The sequence below is a fragment of the Phacochoerus africanus genome, chromosome 1, assembly GCF_016906955.1.
Source record: "Phacochoerus africanus isolate WHEZ1 chromosome 1, ROS_Pafr_v1, whole genome shotgun sequence".
In the NCBI taxonomy this organism is placed as follows: domain Eukaryota; kingdom Metazoa; phylum Chordata; class Mammalia; order Artiodactyla; family Suidae; genus Phacochoerus; species Phacochoerus africanus.
In genome coordinates this window covers 178,164,596-178,189,039 of record NC_062544.1, presented here as the reverse complement: position 1 = coordinate 178,189,039, position 24,444 = coordinate 178,164,596, and the positions used below count along the sequence as shown (strand labels likewise).

At 38.5% G+C, this 24,444-nt stretch overlaps 1 pseudogene; it reads right to left on the bottom strand.

Annotated features, from left to right (window-relative positions):
- Window positions 1-952: 952 nt before the first annotated feature.
- LOC125110811 (tubulin alpha-1 chain-like) overlaps window positions 953-24,444 on the bottom strand; it is a 124,543-nt pseudogene continuing 101,051 nt past the window's right edge.

Sequence of the window (24,444 nt, the reverse complement as noted above, 5' to 3'; positions counted from 1 at the left end):
CGGCCCAAAGAAATAGCAAAAAAAGACCAAAAAAAAAATAATAATAATAATTAAAAAAAATAAAAATTTTCTTTTTCTTTCTTTCTTTATTTTTTTTTTGTCTTTTTGCCTTTTCTAGGGCTGCTTCCTGCGGCATATGGAGATTTCCAGGTTAGGGGTCGAATCAGAGCTGTAGCTGCTGGCCTAAGCCAGAGCCACAGCAACGCGGGATCTGAGCCGAGTCTGTAACCTACACCACAGCTCACGGCAATGCCGGATCGTTAACCCACTGAGCAAGGCCAGGGATCAAAACTGCCACCTCATGGTTCCTAGTCAGATTTGTTAACCACTGTGCCACGAAGGGAACTCCATTACAAAAATTTTCAACCACATCCATTTTTATTTGTGATGGTCTAATACAAATGGACCATCACCCAGTTTCAATAATTATCTAACATTTTGACAATTTTTTCACCTATTTCCACATATTCTTTTCTTTCTTTCTCTCTCTCTCTCTCTTTTTTTTTTTTGGTCTTTTTGTCTTTTTTAGGGCTGCACTTGCGGCATATGGAGGTTCCCAGGCTAGGGGTCTAATCGGAGCTATAGCCCCTGGCCTATGCCAGAGCCATAGCAACGCCAGATCTGAGCCGTGTCTGCGGCCTACACTGCACCTCATGGCAACACCAGATCCTTAACCCACTGAGCGAGGCCAGGGATCAAACCCACAACCTCATGGTTGCTAGTCAGATTCGTTAATCACTGCGCCATGATGCGAGCTCCTTTTTTTTTCTTTCTTAAAGCCTTTACTTTTTGAGACATGACAGAAAAAATCTTACAGGTACATATGGAAAAAGTAATATATGATCATAGTTAAAACCGAAGACAATCTAATCAGAAAGCTTTTACTCCTGTCACTTAATGCTGAAGCTGAAATTCTGAGTATGACATGCTGCAGAGCTTAAAGGAATAGTAATTAGTATTCTTCTCCTTCTTCCTCTCCTTCTCCCTCTCCCTCAACAGAATCCACACCAACCTACTCATAATCCTTCTCAAGGGAAGCCATGTTCTTACTGGCCTCAGAAAACTCTCCTTCCTCCATGCCCTCATCCACGTACCAGCGAACAAAGGCATGCTTGTCATATGTCAGGTCAAACTTGTGGTCCAGGTGAGCCCAGGCCTCATTGATGGCTGTGGTGTTGCTCAGCATGCACACAGCCCTCTGTACTTTTACCAGATCTCCACAAGGGACCACAGTGGGTGGCTGGTTATCAATGCCAGCTTTTAAGCCATTGGGGCACCAGTCCACAAACTGAATGCTGTGCTTGGTCTTTATGGTGGCAATGGTGGCATTGACTTCTTCGGGAACCATGACGCCACGGTACAACAGGCAGCAGGCCATGTATTTACCACGCGAGGGTCAAATTTCACCATCTGGTTGGCTGGCCTAAAGCAAGCATTGGTGATCTCTGCTACAGTAGACTTTCTCAGCAGAGATGACAGGGGCATATGTGGCCAGAGGGAAATGGATGCAGGAGTAGGGCAACAAGCTGGTCTGGAATGCTGTCAGATCAACATTCATGGCTCCATCAAACCTCAGAGAAGCAGTGATGGAGGACACAATCTGGCTAATGAGGTGGTTCAGAGTAGTGTAGGATGGGTGCTCAATATCAAGGTTTCTATGAAAGATGTCATAGATGGCCTCATTGTCTACCATGAAGGCACAATCGGAGTTCTCCACGGTGGTGTGGGTGGTAAGGATGGAATTGTAAGGCTCACCTACAGCTGTGGAAACCTAGGGGGCTGAATAAATGGAGAATTCCTGCTTGGACTTCTTCCCATAATCGACAGAGAAACGTTCCATCAGCAGAGAGGTGAACCCAGAACCAGTTTCCCCAACCAAAGCTGTGGAAAACCAAGAAGCCCTGAGGACCTGTGCACTGGTCAGCCAGTTCTGAACTGCGTCCAAGATGAGGTCAATGATCTCCTTGCCAATGGGATAGTGACTTCTGGAATAGTTATTGGCAGCATCTTTGTTGCCTGTGATGAGCTGCTCAGGGTGGAAGAGCAGGCAGTAGGTGCCAGTGCGAACGTCATCAATGACTGTGGGTTCCAGGTCTACAAACCTGCCCTGGGCACATGCTTGCCAGCTCCTATCTCACTTGAAGAAGGTGTTGAAGGAGTCATCTCCTCCCCCAGGGGTCTTGTTACTTGGTATCTGTTCCAGGCAGTATAGCTCCCAGCAGGCACTGCTGATCTGGACACCAGCTTGGCCAATGTGGATAGAGATGCACTCACACACCGTGGCTGCCAGTCAGCAAGTGCAGGCAACAGGAGTAGACACTGAGTCCTGGTTACCATCACTGACAAGCTAAGAGTCAAGGTGAGCAACACATTCTATTTCCCCATATTTTGTATGCCATACTTTACAACTTTCTGTTTGGTGGAAGGATTTTAAAGCAAATCTCAGACATTATATTATTTCATGTGTAAATATTTCAGTGTCACTAATAGAGAAGAGTGCTGCCCCAACTTAACAAAAGTACCAGTGTTACATCTAGTCAAACTACCATCATCTAATACCCAGTCCATGTTTAAATTTTAACAGTTGTCTCAAAAAGTTCCTATTATAGTTGATATGTTTGAGTCAAGATCCAAAAGGGCTTACACTTTGTATTTGGCTGATAGATCACTTAAGTCTCTATTCTATAGTTTTACACACCACTCCCTAAATTTCATTTATTTGCTGAAACCGAGTTTGACTGTTTTTCATTTGCTTTGAAAGAGTGCTTCAAAAGTGGTGCCGTGTGCTTTCTCTTGCATCGTATCAGGAGGCCCCATTTTATCTTTAATTTTTTTTTTTGGTCTTTTGTCTTTTTAGGACCTCGCCCACAGCATATAGAAGTTCCCAGGCTAGGTGTTGAATTGGAGCTGCAGCTGACGGCCTAAACCACAGCCATACCAACTCAGGATCCAAGCTGTGTCTATGACCTACATCACAGCTCACAGCAACGCCGGATCCTTAGCCCATTGAGCAAGGTCAGGGATTGAACCCGCATCCTCATGGATACTAGTCGGGTTTGTTAACCACTGAGCCACATGGGAACTCCAGGAGCCTCCTTTTTAGATTATAAGATTGATTAGTGTGTTTAGGTGTTATCAGCCTAATAAATTAATAAAGATGTAAAATTTCTCATCAACCATTACCTAATAAGGGAAAATGAATGCAGCCTTGATCCACTATTTCATTATGAATTGTAAAATGTGCCATTTAAAAATTCTATCATTTCTTTTGTTCTTACTTTTAGAGTTCTTTGATAATAAAGAACTGCCCCTTGTTAAGTTTTGTTACTTTAAAAATAGGGTTTGTGGAGTTCCCATCGTGGCGCAGTGGTTAACGAATCCGACTAGGAACCATGAGGTTGCGGGTTCGGTCCCTGCCCTTGCTCAGTGGGTTAACGATCCAGCGTTGCTGTGAGCTGTGGTGTAGGTTGCAGACTCGGCTCGGATCCCGCGTTGCTGTGGCTCTGGCGTAGGCCGGTGGCTACAGCTCCGATTGGACCCCTAGCCTGGGAGCCTCCATATGCTGCGGGAGCAGCCCAAGAAATAGCAACAACAACAAAAGACAAAAAAAAAATAGCGTTTGTTGTGAAAAGGTAGAATATATGCTTAATTATTTCCCCTTACTAAATTTCAGAATATAAGTTGGTATCCTTGCTATTTCCAAAGGTGATCAATGATGTTTCTTTCTTTTTTGAGTATATCTCTGAAGTTATGAATTTTACATATTTTTTTGTTCCAGTAGAGTTCTTATTCTTTTAGCTGTTCAAATTTTCTTATCCTTGGCCAGTGCTTTTCCTTTCAAATTGGTTCTTTTGTCCCTTTGGTACATCTTCAGTGTCCTGTGATAACTTCCTTGTTTCCTGGTACAACAAAGTGTTCCAGGATCATTTTATATATTTTCTTTCTTTGTCTTTTTTCTTGTCTTTTTTAGGGCCCCACCCACAGCATATGGAAATTCCCAGGCTAGGGGTGGAATTGGAGCTGTAGCCGCTGGCCTACACCACAGCTACAACAACGCCAAATCTGAGCCTCATCTGTGACCTACACCACAGCTCACGGCAACACCAGATCCTTAACCCACTGAGCAAGGCCAGGGATTGAACCTGCGTCCTCATGGATGTTAGTCAGATTCATTTCTGCTGAGCCACGATGGGAATTCCCCATTTTGTATATTTTCTGCTGCAGAACTGGAATCAGCCATCTTTCCAAAGAGCCCCAATTTCTTTTTTTTCTTTTTTTTAAAAGTTCTTTCTTTTCTCTTTCTTTCCTTCCTTCCTTCCCTTCCTTCCTTCCTTCCTTCCTTCCTTCCTTCCTTCCTTCCTTCCTTCCTTCCTTCCTTCCTTCCTTCTTCTTTCTTTCTTTAATGGCTGCACCCACATCATATGGAAGTTCCTGGGCCAGGGGTAAAATCTGAGTCATAGCTGCGGCCTATGCCACAGTAGTGGCAATGCGGGGTCCTTTAACCCACTGTGCCAGGCTAGGAATTAAACCCAAGCCTCTGCAGCAACCCAAGCCAATGCAGTCAGATTCTTAACCTACTGCACCACAGCAGGAACTCTGAGTCAGACTTCTTTTACAGAAAAATGGCATTTAGAGACCATAAGCTTGGCACTGGGAATGCTCATTACCTCTGAGTTGTCATTGTTTCTAGGTCCTCTCAGTAGACAGGAATGTGAATTCTTTTTATTGAGAGAAATATTTCAAGATAACTGGCTTTTCGGTTATACTCTTTGATCTTATATTACTATTTCTTTTGTTTTACAGTGAAAATCTTGGTTCCTGATGACATACATATAATTATTTTATTTTTGATTTACATTTAATGTAATTTATTATTTAATTGTTTGCTATTTTTCTATTTTTAGGATACATCCTTCTAGGGAGGTACAGTAAAAATATAGTGATTTTATTTTCAAGTTACTTGAAGTAATTATTCTGAGTGGCTATGCCAGCAGCTTGATTAAAAGTTAGCTTCAGTTCTAGCAATCCTACTTCTGGTAACTTGAACAGACATTTGCATACTCATGTTCATAGAATATTATTCACAATAGCCAAAAGGGTGGAGACAACACAAGTGTCCATCAATGGATGAATAGAGATAAACAAAATGTAGTATATACCTGCAATGGAATACTATTCAATCTCAAAAAGAAGTGGAATTCTGACATACGCTACAACATGGATGAACCTTGAGGGCATTATGTTAAGTGAAATAAATCACACATCTACCTTGAAATCATCACATCTACCTTGTTCAGAGCCAGACTGGGAAATTGGTGTAGAGAAGAGAGACAAATAGGCTGATACCTAGCGCTACTCTTGTTAAAGTTCTTCCTGACTCTGACAGGTACCCAGCATCAGTTCCCTCCAGGTCTTCAAATCTGGAGTCTGAATCTACCCTCCTGAGTTTGGAGTAGAATTATACTACTCTTTAGGAATAGGAAGGACTATGTGGTTGTATTAGAGTTCTCCAAAGAAACAAAATGTTTCAGAATGTTGCATTGACACACACACACACACACACACACACACACATACATGTAAGAATGCACATAGATTGATATATAGAAGACAGATATTTGTTAAAAGGAACTGGCTCACGTGATTATAGCAAGCTGTCAGGTCAAGAATCTGCAGGGTGTGCCAGCAGGCTGGAGACCCAAGGAAAATAATATTCCAATTTTAATCTGAAGGAAGTCTATTATAGAACCAAGAAGAGCTTAGGCTGCAGATGAAGTCCAGAGTGCTGGAAAAATTTCTCTTGCTTAACCTTGGACAGTCTTTTTATTCTTCTCAGGCTTTCTACTGGTTGGGTGAGGCCCACCTACACAATGGAGGGCAATCGGTTTTACTCAAAGTCCACCAATTTAAATGTCAATCTCATCCTCAACAGAAGCATCTAAAATAGGAGTTCCCATGGTGGCTTGGTGGTAACGAACCTTGACTAGTATCCATGAAGATGCAGGTTTGATCCCTGGCCTCTCTCAGTGGATTAAAGATCCAGCATTGAGATGAACCATGGTGTAGGTTGCAGACGTGACTTTGATCTTGTGTTGCTGTGGCTGTGGTGTATGCTGGCAGCTGCAGCTCTGATTTGACCCCAACCTGGGAACATCCATATGCTTTTTAGGGTGCAGCCCTAAAAAGACAAAAAAAGAAACATCTAAAGTAATGCTTTACTAAATATGTAGACACTTCATGGTCCAGCCAAGTTGACACATAAAATTAAGCATCAGGCAGAATAAAATGAAAAAAGGGTTTAAGATCAATGAGAGGATCCTGACCCCCAACTCATAATATCAGAAAGTTAGCATTAAAAGTACACTGGAGATGATTTATTTTAGCTGTTTACTTTGCAAATGAGAAAACCAAGCCCCAGAGTGATTAAATGAATTGCCCAAGATCTCACATACATTTGTTAAATAAATAAATAAAAAACAAATTGATAGAGTCTTTTCCACCTGCCACGTGCTGTGCTAGGTGCTAGTCATGTAGTGGTGACCAAGACAGATCCTGTACCTGCTTTTATGAAGCTTTTCCAAGGAAGGGTCGCTTAAGCTGAGACAAGAGGATAAGTAGGAGTTAATCAATGGATGTGGAGCAGCAACAAGATGAGGGAATCATTTTTCATGCATAGGGATCCAATTGTAGGCAGGAGCTGAGGTGGGAAGAAGTTGCGTGACCTTGAAGAGCTAAGAGAAGTTCAGAATAAATGGAAAGAAGCTGATAAAAGACTCAAAGATATTTACATTGTGCCTTCCCCTAAAAACTATACTCTTTCTTCCCACAGTGGTTTCTTTTTCAAAGTGTCTAGCAATCTTTAAGCAATCAGTCTTACAGCCCCCAGAGAGCAGGCATCATTATTGCTATTTAGTGACTAGAGAAATTAGGGCATGGAGCACTCTAATGCCTTGCCCAAGGCCAGTGAAAAATTAAGATTAGAGAACTAGAATTGAAAGTCACAGGGGAAGCCTTGGCTTCTCTGAGACAATCGTGGGAAAGGAAATTATTTATTCTGGAAATTTAAATAGTCATCTTGGAAACTTCAGTGAAATCAGAGTGCAAAAATAGGCCTTCTCCCTGTCCCCCAGCACAACAATAATTTACCAGTAATTATAATAATGATCACTAAATGATTCGTGTGCTGATTAGCCTAGGATTCCCCAGGGCTGAGTTCCCAAGTCGCCTTTCTCATCTCCCCCTCTGTGATTTACCTAGGGCTCTAACATGACTGCACTTAAATAGATCTCCAGCCAGGGACCCCTGCTGCTGAGAACAGGACTGCTCTGGACCAGCCATCCTGACAATGTTAGTGTGAACACACTGGAAGTGACCTGATGGAGTTGCCTCATTGGACAGTCTCTAAACATGGTATGCTTGGTGATTTATTATTGTTTAAACGATTTTTCCTTTCTATGCCTATCTCTCTGATTTACATTTACCTGTGGTTTTTCTGGATGTATTGAAAACATTTAACTTTTATCATTCTTTAATTTTTAATTGTCTTCTGATTGTCACTTAATTAAGCTTTAATAGAGTCTACTGAAAAAAAGAGAAACCATCGCTTACTGGTAAGCTGTTCTGTTTTCATTATGTCTGACAAGTTAGAGAAATGAAGAAACAAGGGAAAATATTTATGTCTTCTGGAAGATGTATGGCATGTAATGGGCTTGGACTTTGCTCGTCCTGGGAAAAGGGATAATTCTTCAAAACCACAAGATGTTCAGATGACATTCAAATGTGCCTGTTGCAGCTAATGTTGTTCATCTGTGATTACTCTGAGTCACTTTTCAATTTTCACTAGTTCACTTTCAAATGGGGTGGGAACCTCTGCCTCCCTAGTTGATAGAAGTAGAAAGCGGGGGGGGGGTGGTCTTGGAGGAGGAGAGATCTTGATTCCAGGCTTTATGCGAGTCTTCTGGTCCTATGATTGCTCACATGTTACTTAACCTCTGATCTCAGTTTGTTTATAATTAAGTAGGGATAATATTTTCCTCACTGGGGTTTGCTTGTACTTACATGTAATGTGAAAGCCTCTGGCCCTACCCTAATTCTCCTTGCCAATTCTTCTAACACTTCCCCTGGATGTTTGCCACTCAAGTCTCAAGCCTGGGAGAAGCTAAAATTTATTTAAAAAAGTGGTGATTTGTCCACTCATTACAATTATTTATATACCACATTTTTTTTTTTAGGATTTAGGAAAGTATGCCAGAATTATTAAAGCAAGGTATCTATATCATCATTTCAGTGTTCAATACAAGTGTTTTGAAGTGATTTCATCTTTCATATTAAAGGCAATTTGGAGAGCGGCTAATGTGCCACAATTAAAGAAAATTGAAATGGAACATATCTTATTTAATATTTTTTTAGGCTAAGAGTCAAGTACAAGTGAGTGCTCCTTTATTTCTATCCAAACCACATTCAGAACTTGATTCATATCTCTGTGTTAACTCTGATTATCTGCATTTGATATTCATATCCCTAAACCCTGCTCTCGCTCTCTCTTTTTCCAAACAAAACTAATTTGGAATCTTCAGGGCTGTCCTTGTTGAAGCCAAACAGAAATGATTTCCAATGTGAAGTGAATAGTTTATATATAAGAAAAAAATTGAAATACAATGGTAATGATAAGAGAATGATTCTTTATACATTTCAGAGCTTTGTGTTATTCAACATGCACTCATATATTATTTAATTGCTCCTTACAATGACTCTGGGAGGTCCTTCTACAGTTCAAAAAACATTCAAGAGTGAAAGATGTCAAACTAGTGTTCTGAGGCTTGTATAATCTTGATGCTAAAACCAAGCAAGGTAACACAAGAAAAGAAAATTATTGCCTCTTTCACCTATGAACATAGATGCAAAGATCCTAAATAATAATTTTATTTCTTTACTTTCTTATGAAGGATAACTGATAGTGATGTGCACAATCCTAAGTTAACAGCTTCATGAATTTCTTCTGTATACCTCCATGTAACCCCAGATTTTGCTGTACTTAGATTATCTACCTCTTTGCTTTATCACTTTTGAATACAGGAAACAAAACCACAGAAAGTAGAGTTTCCTTTTATTTTGATTCTCACATTTATTCCCATTCTTCCCTCCCTCCTTGACCAGAAGCAGCCAATATTATGACTTTAGTGTCGCTTCTTTCAGTCCATTTCAAAAATAGCTTTAAATACACTTAATGCTTCTTTAAGAAGAATGTATAGCAATACTGTTTAATAGAAATATAATGCAAACCACATGTATAATGTAAACTTTTCTAACAGCCACTCTTAAAAAACAAAAATTACTCATGTACAACAGCACAACAATATTTTACATCATAATGGATAAAGTGAAAGGTGGTGCCATTGAAATATTAGTTCTTAATGGAAAAACATAGTTTACATTGCTTTGGTTTTAAGATTTAAGTTAATTGAAATATATAAGATAAAAATTTAGTTTCTGAGCCACACTATTTAAATTTCAAATGCTCAGTAACCACATGTTCCTATTGGACAGCACAACTCTATAGGTATTGCTTTGTATACTTTTTAAAAATTTTATTGGAGTATAATTGACTTATAATGTGTTAGTTTCAGGTGTACAGCTAAATGAATCAATTATACACATACATATATCCACTTTCTCAGAACCTTTTCCCATATAGTTTATTATAGAGCATTAAGTAGATTTTCTTGTGATATATAGTAGGTCCTTGTTACTTACCTATTTTATATATAGTAGTGTGTATATGTTAATCTCAACTAAGTATTGCTTTGAACACTTTTAAAATTTATGTAAATGGAACACTTTTTTTATCTTTTGGCAAATTGCTTTTTGTACTCTTTTATGTTTTGAGATGTATTCATGTAGATATTGTGTAGAACTTGTCTATCCTTCTTATAAGTTGTATAATATTTCATCACAAGGGGACTCAGTCAAATACTACGTTTTACTGTTCTGTACAGTCACTGACTGCTGTATTTTATTTATCCAGTCATTGTTTTATAGACATTTAGATCGTTTCTTATTTTTGCTATTATAAATAATGCTGCAATAAATTCTTTGTACATATCTTCTTGGGTATAATATATAGAAATAAAATTCCTGGGCCATAAACTATATACATTTTCTATTTTATTTTTTGTCTTTTGCAATTTCTTGGGCTGCTCCCGTGGCATATGGAGGTTCCCAGGCTAGGGGTCTAATCGGAGCTGCAGCCACCAGCCTGCGCCAGAGCCACAGCAATGCGGGATCCGAGTTGCGCTGCAACCTACACCACAGGTCACTGCAACACCGGATCCTTAACCCACTGAGCAAGGCCAGGGATTGAACCTGCAACCTCGTGGTTCCTCGTAGGATTCGTTAACCACTGAGCCACGACGGGAACTCCACATTTTCAATTTTAGAAGCCATTTCATGCTAGCATGGGAATTCCTATTCCTTCACATTCTTAGTAACATATGTTGTTATACTTAAAAGCAATTGGGATGCTCATCTTAGCTTTTATCTTTTTGGCTGGATAATTTAATAAATTAGCTTAGAAGGACATGTATAAATAACATATAATGAACACATTCCAAATTTGAGAAAAATACTATTTTAAATGATTCCAAGAGAAACAAGGAAATGAATGTCGGTTAAGCACACAAAACCTTATGTTTAAAAGCCAAGAGTAAGCATACTAAAGGTACCTCATTCATGTGTTTGATTACTTGGTAACATGTAATCAGAAAGAACATTAAACAAGAAAGGCTATTTAAAAAATCTTCTAATTATAGAACCAACAACTAATTTATGGGGAATAAATATAGAAAGAAGAAAAATATGCATCTAGAAAAAATTATAATCACACTGAATGATCACACTGAATTCACCTCTATTAGCATTTTGACGTTATAGCTTCCAGTTTTTTATTTTGTTGTGTTTTGCAATACAGCACATATTGACCATCAAAATAATAAAGGCAAAATCTTTGGCCCAAGGTCCCCTAACTTATCCTTCTATGGTATTTACAGTGTTCTCTTGCTTCACCTGTCATTCACAAGGGCAAAGGAAACCACAGCTTGTCCTCTCACACTGCTCCTTTCTCTATGGCTTTGGAGTTTTGCCTTGATTCTTCCTATGGCAATTGTTACAATCTATACTGACTTCTAATTATTTAGGCATATATCTATTGTCCTTGTTTAGACTTGAAGACAGAGGCTGCCTGTTATTTTTGTCTTCATCCCACCCATAGCTCCAACTATATACAGTGCCTTCTGCTTAACACATTCTCTTTTTTAAAAGACATATACTCTTTAAATATTTGTTATAAATAATAAATGAGTATTAGAGATGAGGAAAGGAATAACTTCTATCATTCTTAATATTTCAGTTCTTCCTTTGTTGTATACTATAGCTTTTATGGGAAATTTTGGCATCTCTCCTACACATTGTAAGAGTCCTTAAGGGCAGGTTCGATATGGCTTTTTGTATGAATTTATCAAATATTCATTGAGCAAATATTTATGTGTAAGGTCTTGTGATGGGGTGGGAGCAGAGTGAGGAGAAAAATACAAAGAGCATCTGTATAAATAAGACATATTTTTGGCCCTAGAAGTTCATATTAGCAAGTTTGGGGAAGAGTAAGTGTATCTTTCATACTGTCTAAGGGAATGGGAGGGACCAACATTTAGAGTATTTGCTATGACACTTGCTAAGGTAAGTATTTTGTTGCTAAGGTAAGTATTTGATAATTTTCTTGCTGGGGAAATTTATCAAGGGTTACGGCTTAGGTCTTTCTGACTTCAAACCCAATCTTTCCCATTTGGAAATAGGGATTCTGGAAATATATGTAGAGTGGGTAAATATTGGAAACATATGAGAGCTCACCACTAAAATTGTAGTAAATTGAGGAAAGAACAGTAATTGAACCTGAGATACTTCTCTTTTCCTGTCTGACCCTCAGACTAAGGTTTGGCTGTTTTTGGCTATTGGATGTTTCCTTCGGGCAATGGCAGTGGTCTGCTTTGTCCAAATTCTCTATTTCTTAACTTTTCCTTTAGGGAAAGCTCCCCAGAAGTAATGTTTGAGCTGGGCTGAGTAGAGATTATCCAGGTAGGCAAGGGCCTAGCTGGTGTTCTAGGCAAAGGAACATGATGTGCCATGACCTGAAGGGTATTGCTAGATCTTGGGCTCCAAGGAATGCTGGAAACGAGGCTCCCAAGGTTGTTAGAGATACAGTATGAAGTCTTTTAACAAAACTAATCTACCCACTTGCTCCCAGGACTCAGTACCCTAGCCCAGAGGAAGTATAGAATTTTCTACCTGATCCACTAGGAATGGATGCTTTTTCCAATTTGTATTCTGAGTTCTCTTTTTATGATTTCTCCTCCAGGAGTCAGGAACACTTTTTCTTGCTTTGTACAGAGGCTTAATTTGACAGACTCTGCCCTGCCCAGTAGGGTTTAGAAATTCCTATTCCTTCAGAAAGGGGAGATTTCCCCACTAATCTCGGTTTAAGAGCCCTGCATAGAAAACGAACATAGAACCCAAGAAAGGAAGTATTTTACATTTTACCCATGGCCATCCCTTTTCTTTTTCCCCTTCTCCTCAATCAAGCTACTTGCTCAAGAGAGTTAGAAAAAATAGGAAAAGTAAACATGAGCTGGTTACTATTTAGTTTTCTCATCTGTGTAAGGGGGTAATTCTGTTACCTACTTCATGGAGCTCATGAGACTTAAATGTAGTAATTCATATCAAAGACAGTTGGAGTAGTAAGGAGCAAATCAGATGTGCTCAAGAAGCCTTCTTCTCTCCCTTCCCCTCCGCCCTCCTTCCCTCCTTCTCCTTTTCCTACATGACCAAATGCTTATTTGGATCAATATGCTTTCCTTCCCTCTTGCCTGATGATTGCCTTCTGCTCAAATCACCCTGAAATGAATTGGATAGTCCTTGTCACATTTACATAATATTAAATATCTTTTAAGGTATGAGCATTTTGAGAATTAATGACACTCTTTTCTGCATGGGTTTAATGCAATCTAAAGTCCCATTGACTATTCTATCCATATAAGTGATTTTTGTCAACATTATGAAGGGTTGGTCTTTATCTTTAAACTCTGTTTTCATAGTGAACTGTGCAAAAATCTCTAGGTACATAAAACTGGCATAAAGTCTTTAAATGAGTTAAGAGGGTCTAGTAGTAAAAATGTTTTTACAATTTTGAATGAATAAGCCAGCTTCTACATTTATATAAAATACATTAATCTAAAATCAATATAACTCCATGAAAGTATTTTGGTTCATTTTATTACACCCAGTTTTTGAAAAAAGAAATGCATGTTAAAATATACCAATTCTGTTTTCTGCTTATAGAGGAGAGCTAAAAATGGATAACCGAAAGTAACATATATTTTGAGAAAATTTTGCAGGATACCTTAGAATGTGTTACACAATTGTTTTTCCTGTCAGTAGATTTGTTTATTTCTTAATTTTTTTTTTAAAAAAGTGTAATAGAAAAATCACATTTTCTGAGTGGACTAATTGCCAGGTAAGGGGGGGATTACAAGTTCACCAATATAGAGCCCCAAACCTAGCTCTGCTATTTGGTAGTTGAAAACTGATTCATTATGTAGCCAATAAGAACAGGTAAAATAAAAGTCTACATCTATCAAATTTCTATTTTTTACAGAGGGTTTTAAGATTTGCTTTCGTGGGAGTGGTCTTTGAGGGGTGGTTGTAAAATAATTCCTGTACTACTTGCTTATTCCATCACTTTCATAATTTTTCTCCTATTACAGTTTTGAGGAAGAAGTATGATTTTGTTTTCTTTGATTAATTTTATTCCTGCAAGGCTATTTAACATCTAAAGGCCTACTATGAGTAATGGCTGCAGGAAATGGAATATTTGACCCTTATATAATAAATTCTGGCAGTCGTTACTCAGGTATATCATCAAGAAGGTTGTTATGTAGTCTTTTTTTTTTTTTGGTTTGTTTGTTTGTTTTTTGTCTTTTTGCTATTTCTTTGGGCCGCTTCCACAGCATATGGAGGTTCCCAGGCTAGGGGTAGAATCGGAGCTGTAGCCACCGGCCTACGCCAGAGCCACAGCAACGCAGGATCCGAGCCGCGTCTGCAACCTACACCACAGCTCACGGCAACGCCGGATCGCTAACCCACTGAGCAAGGGCAGGGACCGAACCCGCAACCCCTTGGTTCCTAGTCGGATTCGTTAACCACTGCGCCACGACGGGAACTCCCTCCCTGAAGAACTTTAATATAACAGAAATGCTATATTTATTATTTTCTACTCCTTGAAGATAAGAGAATAGAGCCAATGAGATTCCTGTGCTGTCTGGAAATTTTATAGAAATTTGGTTTTGAAGAATTTCCAACAATTCTCCCTGATGAGAACTTGTAGTAATTTTAGGTATAAACCTATCACCTTTAAGTGATTTATTGATATCTACTGAGATAACTTTAACTCAAGGATGGCTAGTGCTGAGAGCCTGGGCATAGAGTAACCAAATTTCACTGATGAAAGAATAAATATTACATCTTTCCTCTTTGACTGCCTCCCCACTCATATTTTTCAGTCAAATATCAAAAAAAAGGGGGAAATAAGGAATACAAATAAATAAGTTAGAAGAAACCATTGATTACCTTCAGGAATACAAATAAATAAGTTAGAAGAAACCATTGATTACCTTCAATAGCTCATGGTCTTGTCTTGATGGAATAACAGATTAGACAAACATAAATGACTCTGTTTTTGAATAATATAATTTTCCTGAAAGTTTTATAGTATTGTGGTTAAGGCATAGGCGATGGACTCAGAGATCCTAGGATTAAAATCTTGTTCTGCCATGTTCCAGCTAGATGGGTTTGGACAAATGTTTAATCTCTTTAAGCATCAGTATTCTAGTCTATTCAATGGGGATACTAGTACACATGCTTAATGTTGTTTTTTTTAATGAGAATTAAATGAGCTAATACTTATGCAAAGTGCTTAGCATACAATGAGTGCTCAAAGAATGATAGCTATTTTGGTTAGATTAATGCTTATAGGTGACAGAGTCCTTAACTGATATAGGGGCTCAGAGCAGAGCACTGGTACCAGTCAGGTGACATCAATACCTGACAAATCCTATAGGAGAAGAAACTTGACCTCATTTTTGAAGTGCCAATGTGTGGATGAAAAAGAAGGAATATTTCAGGTACTGAAACTGACATGCAAGTAAAAACAAATATGCTTTTTTCTTTTTTCCCCTGATTGAGCTGACATAGAAGGGAAGATATGAAAAGGGTAGAGGAGGCACAATGGATACCAAGAACTTTTATGAATGGTGATTTCCAATATCAAATGTAACTTTTTTGTGTGATGCATTTATTTTGGGGCGGGGGGGGGGCTGCATCTGTGGCATGTGGAAATTCCAGGGCCAGAGAAGGAACCTGTGACATAGCAGTGGCCCAAGCCACTGTAGTGACAATGCTAGACCCTTAACCCTCTGTGCCATAAGAGAACTCCATGTGATGTATTGTGATGCATCCTTTTTCAGTATTCCCAAACATTCTGGCACAGATGCCAGGCTGCCATGAGTAGTGAGTGTCATTTTTGTGTGTGGGTGTGTGTAAATTACAGAAAGGAACTGAGCTCTACACCTGGGTTGATATGGAATGAAAACAGCTTTGGGATAGAAAGGCAAAATGATTTTTAAACTGAACTAACTGAGCAGAGGAGGGAGCTGAATGTGAAAGGTGTTCATGACAGTAGGATTCTAGGAATTTGCAGAAATCCCAGGGAGGAGATGGACTTTCCTCAAGTCACTGGGTATGGGTTTGAGTTTCCCTTATTGTGACCTTAAGGAATAAGATGACTTTATAGGGATAAAGTTGAGTTTAAACACTTATTTTAGTAGAGAAAAGAGGTGACAAAATACATCTGCTTCTTTTAAGAGTATATGCCCTCTAGGCCTAAGTTGCCTCAGTGGCTTCTTGATGCTGCTGCCCAGATAGGAGCCTCAGAGAAGTTAATTTGCCTACCAGGCTGGTTTGGCTTCTCTCAGCCATTCCCTGATACTGAGATGTCACACTGTGGATGTCTGTGTCTTTCTGACTTACCTCTAGGACTGAAAGCCCACCTCCCCCTACTTGTCAATAAAGATGACAGCTAGAGATGATCTTTCTATGGCAGAGTAACGTGTTAAATTTTTAAGTACTTAACGTCTACTCCCAGGAACACTGGGAAGAAAATATGAGGCACTACATTTTTTTAGATGAAGGTTTTTAAGAATCTGTTTGGAGTCATCTCATGGTCTTTGTCTTATTTCTGTCTAATTTTGTAGTTACAATGCTATTTGAAAATTAAATATCACAAAGCACAAACAAAAGAAATACATCATCTGGGTTTTTTTGCTTTTTTTTTTTTTGTCTTTTTGCCATTTCTTGGGCCGCTCCTGCGGCATATGGAGGTTCCCAGGCTAGGGGTCGAATCGGAGCTGTAGCCACCAGCCTATGCCACAGCCACAGCAATGAGGGATCTGAGCAGCATCTGTGACTTACACTACAGCTCACAGCAACACCGGGTCCTTAACCCACTGAACGAAGCCAGGGATCAAACCCGCAACCTACACCCATGGCACATGGAGTTCCCAGGCTAGGGGTGTAATCAGAGCTGCAGCCGCAGGCCTACGCCGGAGCCACAGCAACGCAGGATCCGAGCCACGTCTGCAACCTACACTGCAGCTCACGGCAACACCGGAACCTTGACCCACTGAGCAAGGGCAGGGACCGAACCCGCAACCTCATGGTTCCTAGTCAGATTCGTTAACCACTGTGCCACGACGGGAATTCCTTTTTTTGCTTTTTATTATTTTTAGTGTTATACTTAAGAATTTTCCTGCTTTTTTGCAGACTGCTTTGCTAATGAAATACATAGGAAATGTGGGTGGAGAGTTAATTGTAAAGCAAGTAGAGAGAATTATATGGAAGTAGTGTTTGTGACAGGATTAAGGAAAGATTACTTGAGTTGGAATGTCAGCTATTCTATGTCACAGCCTGGTAACCTTAAAGAAATTATTTAAACCACCTAGTTCTCAGTCAAACACATCTGTAAAATGGGGTTAATAATGGTAAGTATCTCTCAGGGCTGTTAAGATAATTCATGTATAGCTCTTAGAACAGGACTGGGCACCTAGAGAGTGCTCAGTTAGCTATTTTTATTATTGTTATAACACATTATTATTATTCATAGAAATATTAATTTACTGGAAAAACTAATCTCTCTATTTCATTGGTTTCACCTTATGAAAAAGTGATACTTCTCATTCTATTATTTGCCATAATCAACACATTTACTTTCTTATGACTTTTGGCTCTTTTTGCAAATTCATACTTAAATGCATAAAAATTTGCTATGATTGTGGATATTCAAGAATGCTGTGTTGTACTTGAAGACAAAACCCAAAAAGGAATTCCTCTGACATTTGTAGCATAATTAATATGTGTGAGATCTCCCCAGGTGTTACCTTTGAAAGGGATAATATTCATTTGAAAATGCAAGTTCTTTTTTTATATAGTGATTTTTATTTTTTCTATCATAGTTGGTTTACAGTGTTCTGTCAATTTTCTACTGTACGGCAAAGTGACCCAGTCTCTCTTTCTCTCTCTCACACACACACACACGTTCTTTTTCTCACATTATCCTCTATCATGCTCCATCAAAAGTGACTAGATGTAGTTCCCAGCACTACACAGCAGGATCTCATTGCTTATCCATTCCAAATGGAATAGTTTGCATCTATGAACCCCAGATTCCCAGTCCATCCCACTCCCTCCCCCTCCCCCTTGGCAACCACAAATCTGTTCTCCAAGTCCATGATTTTCTTTTATGTGGAAAGGTTCATTTGTGCTGTATATTAGATTCCAGATATAAATGATAGCATATGGTATTTGTCTTTCTGATTTACTTCATTAGTATGAGAGTCTCTGGTTCCATCCATCTTGCTGCAAATGGCATTATTTTGTTCTTTTTTAGGCTGAGCAGTATTCCATTGTGTATATATACCACATCTTCCTAATCCAATCATCTGTCAGTGGAATTTTAGGTTGTTTCCATGTCTTGGCTATTGTGAATAGTGATGCAGTGAACATAGGGGTGCATGTATCTTTTTCAATGAATGCTTTGTCTGGATATATGCCTAGGAGTGGGATTGCTGGATCATATGGTAGTTCTATATTTAGTTTTCTGAGGTACCTTCATACTGTTTTCCATAGTGGTTGTACCAGTTTACATTCCCACCAAGAGTGTAGGAGGGTTCCCTTTTCTCCACATCCTCTCCAGCATTTGTTATTTGTGGACTTATTAAAACATACCTGAATTCATTCATAATACTGTGTTGTGGAGAATAACGGTCCTTCAAGATGTAAATAAACATCTTAACCCTCTGAACCTATGAATATGTTATGTTATGTGGCAAGGAAAAAAATGAAGATTGCCAGTCAGCTGACTTTGAGACAAGGAGACTATCCTGGATTATCCAAGATGGTCTCAGAGGTTCTTATATGTAAAACATGGAACCAGGTGAACCAGAATCAGAGTGATGCAGTGTGAGAAACTCTCCATTGCTTGCTTTGATGATGGAAAGTGGCCAGAAACCAAACCCGCAGATAGCCCCTAGATGCTGGAGAAGGTAAAGAAACAAATTCTTTTTTATCTAGAGCATTCCAGAAGGAATGCAGCCCTGCCACCACCTAGATTTTAGACTAATGAGACCCATTTCAAACTTCTGACCTCCACAGCACCTCCTGTGCTGCTTTAAGCTACCAACTTTGCTGTAATTTGTTATAGCAGCAATAGGAAACAAAAATAATAATACTCCAATGGGACCTAATCAAATTGACGAGACTTTGCACAGCAAAGGAAACCAAAAAGAAAAGAAAAAGACACCTTACAGAATGGGAGAAAATAGTTTCAAACAATGAAACAGACATTGTGGTGTATCGTGCCATGACTAAGTTTATTTATTTATTTATTTTTAAATTTTTATTTATTTTTTTCCACTGTACAGCATGGGGACCAAGTTACATATACATGTATACATATTTTTTCCTCCCATTGTTGTGTTGCGATGTAAGTATCTAGACATAGTTCTCAGTGCTACACAGCAGGATCTCAATGTATATCCATTCAAAGAGCAATGGTTTGCATCCATTAACTCCAAGCTCCCGATCTCTCCCCTTCCTTCCCCCTCCCCCTTGGCAATCACAAGTCTATTTTCCAAGTCCATGATCTTCTTTTCTGTGGAAAGGTTCATTTGTGCTGTATATTAGATTCCAGCTATAAGTGATATCATATGGCATTTGTTTTTCTCTTTCTGACTTATTTCACTCAGTATGAGAGTCTCTAGTTCCATCCAAGTTACTGCAAATGGCATTATGTCGTTCTTTTTTATGGCTGAGTAGTATTCCATTGTGTTTATATACCACATCTTCCTAATCCAGTCGTCTGTCAACGGACATTTAGGTTGTTTCCATGTCTTGGCTATTGTGAATGCAGCGGCAATGAACATGTGGGTGTATGTATGTTTTTTAAGGAAAGTTTTGTTTGGATATACACCCAAGAGTGGGACTGCTGCGTGATGGGTAGTTCTATGTATAGATTTATAAGGTACCTCCATACTGTTCTCCATAGTGGCCGTACCAGCTTACATTCCTACCAACAGTGCAGGAGGGTTCCCTTTTTTCTCCACAACCCCTCCAGCATTTGTTTATTTGTGAACTTATTAATGATGGCCATTCTGACTGGTGTAAGGTGGTATCTCATGGTAGTTTTGATTTGCATTTCTCTAATAATTAGGGATATTGAGCATTTTTTCATGTGATTGCTGGCCATCTGTATATCTTCCTCAGAGAAATGTCTATTCAGGTCTTTTGACCATCTTTCCATTGGGTTGTTGGCTTTTTTGCTGTTGAGTTGTATAAGTTGTTTGTGTATTTTAGCGATTAAGCCTTTGTCTGTTTCATTGTTTGAAACTATTTTCTCCCATTTTGTAAGGTGTCTTTTTGTTTTCTTTTTGGTTTCCTTTGCTGTGCAAAAGCTCATCAGTTTGATTAGGTAGCATTGGTTTATTTTTGTTTTTATTTCTGTTGCTTTGGGAGACTGACCTGAGAAAATAATCATAAGGCTGATGTCAGGCAATGTTTTGCCTATGTTCTCTTCCAGGGGTTTGATGGTGTTTTGTCTTATATTTAAGTCTTTCAGCCATTTTGAGTTTATTTTTGTGCATGGTGTGAGGCTGTGTTCTAGTTTCAGTGATTTGCATGCAGCTGTCCAGTTTTCCTAGCAATTCTTGCTGAATAGACTTTCTTTTTCCCTCTTTATATTCTTGCCTCCTTTGTCAAAGATTAGTTGATCATAGGTGTCAGGGTTTATTTTTGGGTTCTCTATTCTGTTCCATTGGTCTGTCTGTCTGTTTTGGTACCAGTACCATGCTGTTTTGATGACTGCGGCTTTGTAGTATTTCTTGAAGTCTGGGAGAGTTATGCCTCCTGCTTGGTTTTTGTTTCTCAGGATTGCTTTGGCAATTCTGGGCCTTTTTTTGGTTCCATATAAATGTTTGGATTTTTTGTTCTAGTTCTGTGAAAAATGTCCTGGGTAATTTGATAGGGATTGCATTGAATGTATAGATTGCTTTGGGTAGTATGGCCATTTTTACAATATTAATTTTTCCAATCCATGAACATGGGATATCTTTCTATTTCTTCACATCTTCTTTAATTTCTTTGATTAATGTTTTATAGTTCTCAGCATATAAGTCCTTTACCTCCTTGGTCTTGTGTCCTCCCAGGTATTTGATTTTTTTGGGGTGCAATTTTAAAAGGTATTGTATTTTTGTATTCCTTTTCTAATATTTCATTGTTAGTATACAGAAATGTGACTGATTTCTGAATATTAATCTTATATCCTGCTACTTTGCTGAATTTGTTAATCAGTTCAAGTAGTTTTTGGGTTGAGTCCTTTGGGTTTTCTATATATAGTATCATGTCATCTGCATACAGTGACAGTTTTATCTCTCCTCTTCCTATTTGGATGCCTTTTATTTCTTTTGTTTGTCTAATTGCTATGGCTAGGCCTTCCAAAACTATGTTGAATAGCATTGGTGAGAGTGGGCATCCCTGTCTTGTTCCAGATTTGAGTGAGAAGGCTTTCAGTTTTTCTCCATTGAGGATTATATTTACTGTGGGTTTGTCATAAGTGGCTTTGATTATGTTCAAGAATGTTCCCTCTAAACCCACTTTGGTGAGAGTTTTGATCATAAATGGATGTTGGACTTTGTCAAGTGCTTTTTCTGCATCTATTGGGATGATATATGGTTTTTGACTTTTCTATGACTAAGTTTAAAATCATAGTCTTTTTGGAATTCTCCTTTGGTGCAACAGCTTAAGGATCTGGCGTTCACTGCAGTGGCTTGGGTCACTGCTCTAGCGCGGGATTTGATCCCTGGCCTTGGAACTTTCACATGCTATGGGCACGACCCCCCCCCCAAATTATAGTTCTTTGGTTTATGTATAATTTAGAATGCTTAGAAGAAGGATAAGGATCACTTTCAGGAAAGGTAGAAAAGAGTATAGATGTTAGTAAAGAAATGTTCTCTGCTATGTAAGTAGAAAGGTTATCTTTCTTTCCATTTCACTGGGCAGAGATTACTCACAGTTTGAAGCATACGTTTGAGCCTGGAATGAGAAGGGAGGATAAATAAGGGGTCTTGAGCTATGGACAGAGCAAATCATGGAAGATAATCTTACCTTGGGCAGAATGGCTATGTTTGTGGAAATTTTGAAAGGATTAAGCGGATGAAGCTTCTATTTATAGAATTATTGTGATTGTTTCTATTTTCCCCAGGCTACTGGAGGTAAATACATATGCTATTCATTGACTAATTTGTTTTTTTTCCCCTGTGGAAATATAAGTGACAGAGTATCTGAAACTTTTAGGTATATTAAAGCTAGAAAAGAAAAAAGGGACAATTGAAAAAAGAGTGTGTGTTGACATGAAGTATGGGTGATAATTCTGCAGCATTATTTTGTGGAAGGGAGCAAAATATTTATAGTATGTGAAACAGTAAGGTATAAAGGCAAAAGGAGAATTTACTGAAAAAGGATCACAGGGAAGGATTCAAACAAGAGAATTTCAACAGAACTAGTACAGCCAGAAGAGAGAAAGAAAATAAAGAGGCCAAGTGAGCTAGTGCAAACTGAAGGAATTAAAAAGAAAAAGCAGAGTCATTTACAACTTTATCAGGGAAAAAGAAATACAAGAGAGAGAATGGCCCATCAATAAATGAGGAGGGAGGAGAAGTCGATGTCAGTTGTAAAATGTCTGAGCTATTGAACTGCTTTTTTCAAGTCCATCTTATAAAGAAATAGAGGGTCTGGATAATTAGGAAGTAATTAAGGTCCCACTGACTTTGAGGCACTATTGATAATAAATAAGTAAATAATTACCAATTGCATTAACAAAATGTGTGCATGTGTAGAGGAACTGCATTCTATAATAAATTTCCCTGATCCAGTGTAATTATTACACCACTTGAGAAACTAGCAATAGATTTGGGTGAGGGGGGAATCCCACTTGCAAATGTATGCAATTAATTAGACAATTAAATACAATGATTTAACCAGAGGAAAAAGACAAAGGAATAAGCTCTTCAGGATGAAATCTAGAGTATCTGCTATCAGTTTATTTAAACAAACCACACACACACACACACACACACACACACACCATTGTAGCAAAACAATTTAAAGTCTGTATCATCAGGTGTGGGATCTGGAACCATACAAAATACAGTTCTTAGTTGCTCCTTGTCCAGAAAACCTGGATCACTCAGGTGACTGACATACAATTCTTACAAATGCTGGATAACTGGGAAGTTTAACATCTCCAGAACTAAAAAGCTATGAAAAGTTGCAGACTCTCCAGTTTGTGCTACGTCATGTGGACCTAGATATGAGCTATGAATTGGATGAACACATCTCCTACACTTTTTATTAATTAATGAGTTGATGTAAGAATTGACTTTTTTGGTAATTCTTAGGTGGTGTAAAGTGGGAAAGAACAAAAGATTTAAAGTCACAGAGACCCGAGTTAGAATCTTGCCTCAATCCCATGCAGTGAGCACATGGCCAAGTTCTTTGACCTTTTTGAAGGAATGTAATCATATTTACTACATATGGTTTTATGAAGATTATATGAAATAGCTGATATACAGTTTTTGGCACAAAGTCGATACTCAACAAATAAAACTTATTGTCATAATAATATGGTAGATTTGAGTAAAATGTGATATAAATGCTTTCTTGAAAGCTGGGGAACCCAGAATCTATTTTTTGGTCTAATCTTGAATAACACAGTACTTGGCATATTGGTATTTGATAAATGGTAGCTATTAACATGTGTTTATTATTTAGCTCTGTTATCTTGGGAAAATTATAGCCTCACTATGCCTCAATTTCTGAGTAAATTAGGATTAACCTATATATATAGATATATATATATATCTATATATATATACACATTTGAATATTTGCCATGTTCTGAGCATTATTGGAACATGTGGTTCCTAAAGGAAGTTAAGAGTTTAGTTGCAGATGTAAAACTAATATATATATATGATGACTGGAGGTAAAAGTGGGTATAAATTCTCACAAGTGCATCAGGAGTTCAGAGACTAGAGAGGGTAGACCATTTTAGGAACAGGAAGTAGAACAAGGGGAAAAAAATGGTACTTATTTTGGGCCTTGAAGGTTACTTAAGATTTGGATGGGTGAGGAAATTGTGAAGATGCAAAAATGCCTTTTGGGTGGTGGGTGACAGCCTGAGCCAGTGTGTGAAGGTAGGAATGAATGTATCTGGTGATTGCATTTCTGAACCATGGAGCATGTGATCTAGTCTGAGGATTGCAGAAGAATATTTGAAACTGGGGCCGCTGTCTTCATGTGAGAAGAGGTGAGTGGATGTTGACTGAAAGGGAGTATTAAGGTTGGAGAAATAATTGGAGGACAAAGCAGAAGGATGCTGTCATTTGTAATAACTGTCTTTCTAAGTGGCTGTGGCTTTAGATGAAATGAGATATTGGGATCCCTCAAATGCTTTCCTTCTTGTAAGGATCTGCAACCACCCATAGAAATTTCATTTTTTCTTGCCTGTTTCCTTCACTAGCCTATGAGACTTTTGAGGTGGAACCAAGTTTTGTTCATCTCCATATAAGGGCCCTAACGCAGTACCTGACACGCAATAATGAACACAAAATACTTGTGGGATGATGCAAGCTGCTGTAGGTTATAAACATGAAAGGACATTTAATTTTTGTCTCTCAATTACATTTATTTTAGTTGTACATTTTATCCACTTCTAAAAAGTCTTACAGTGGC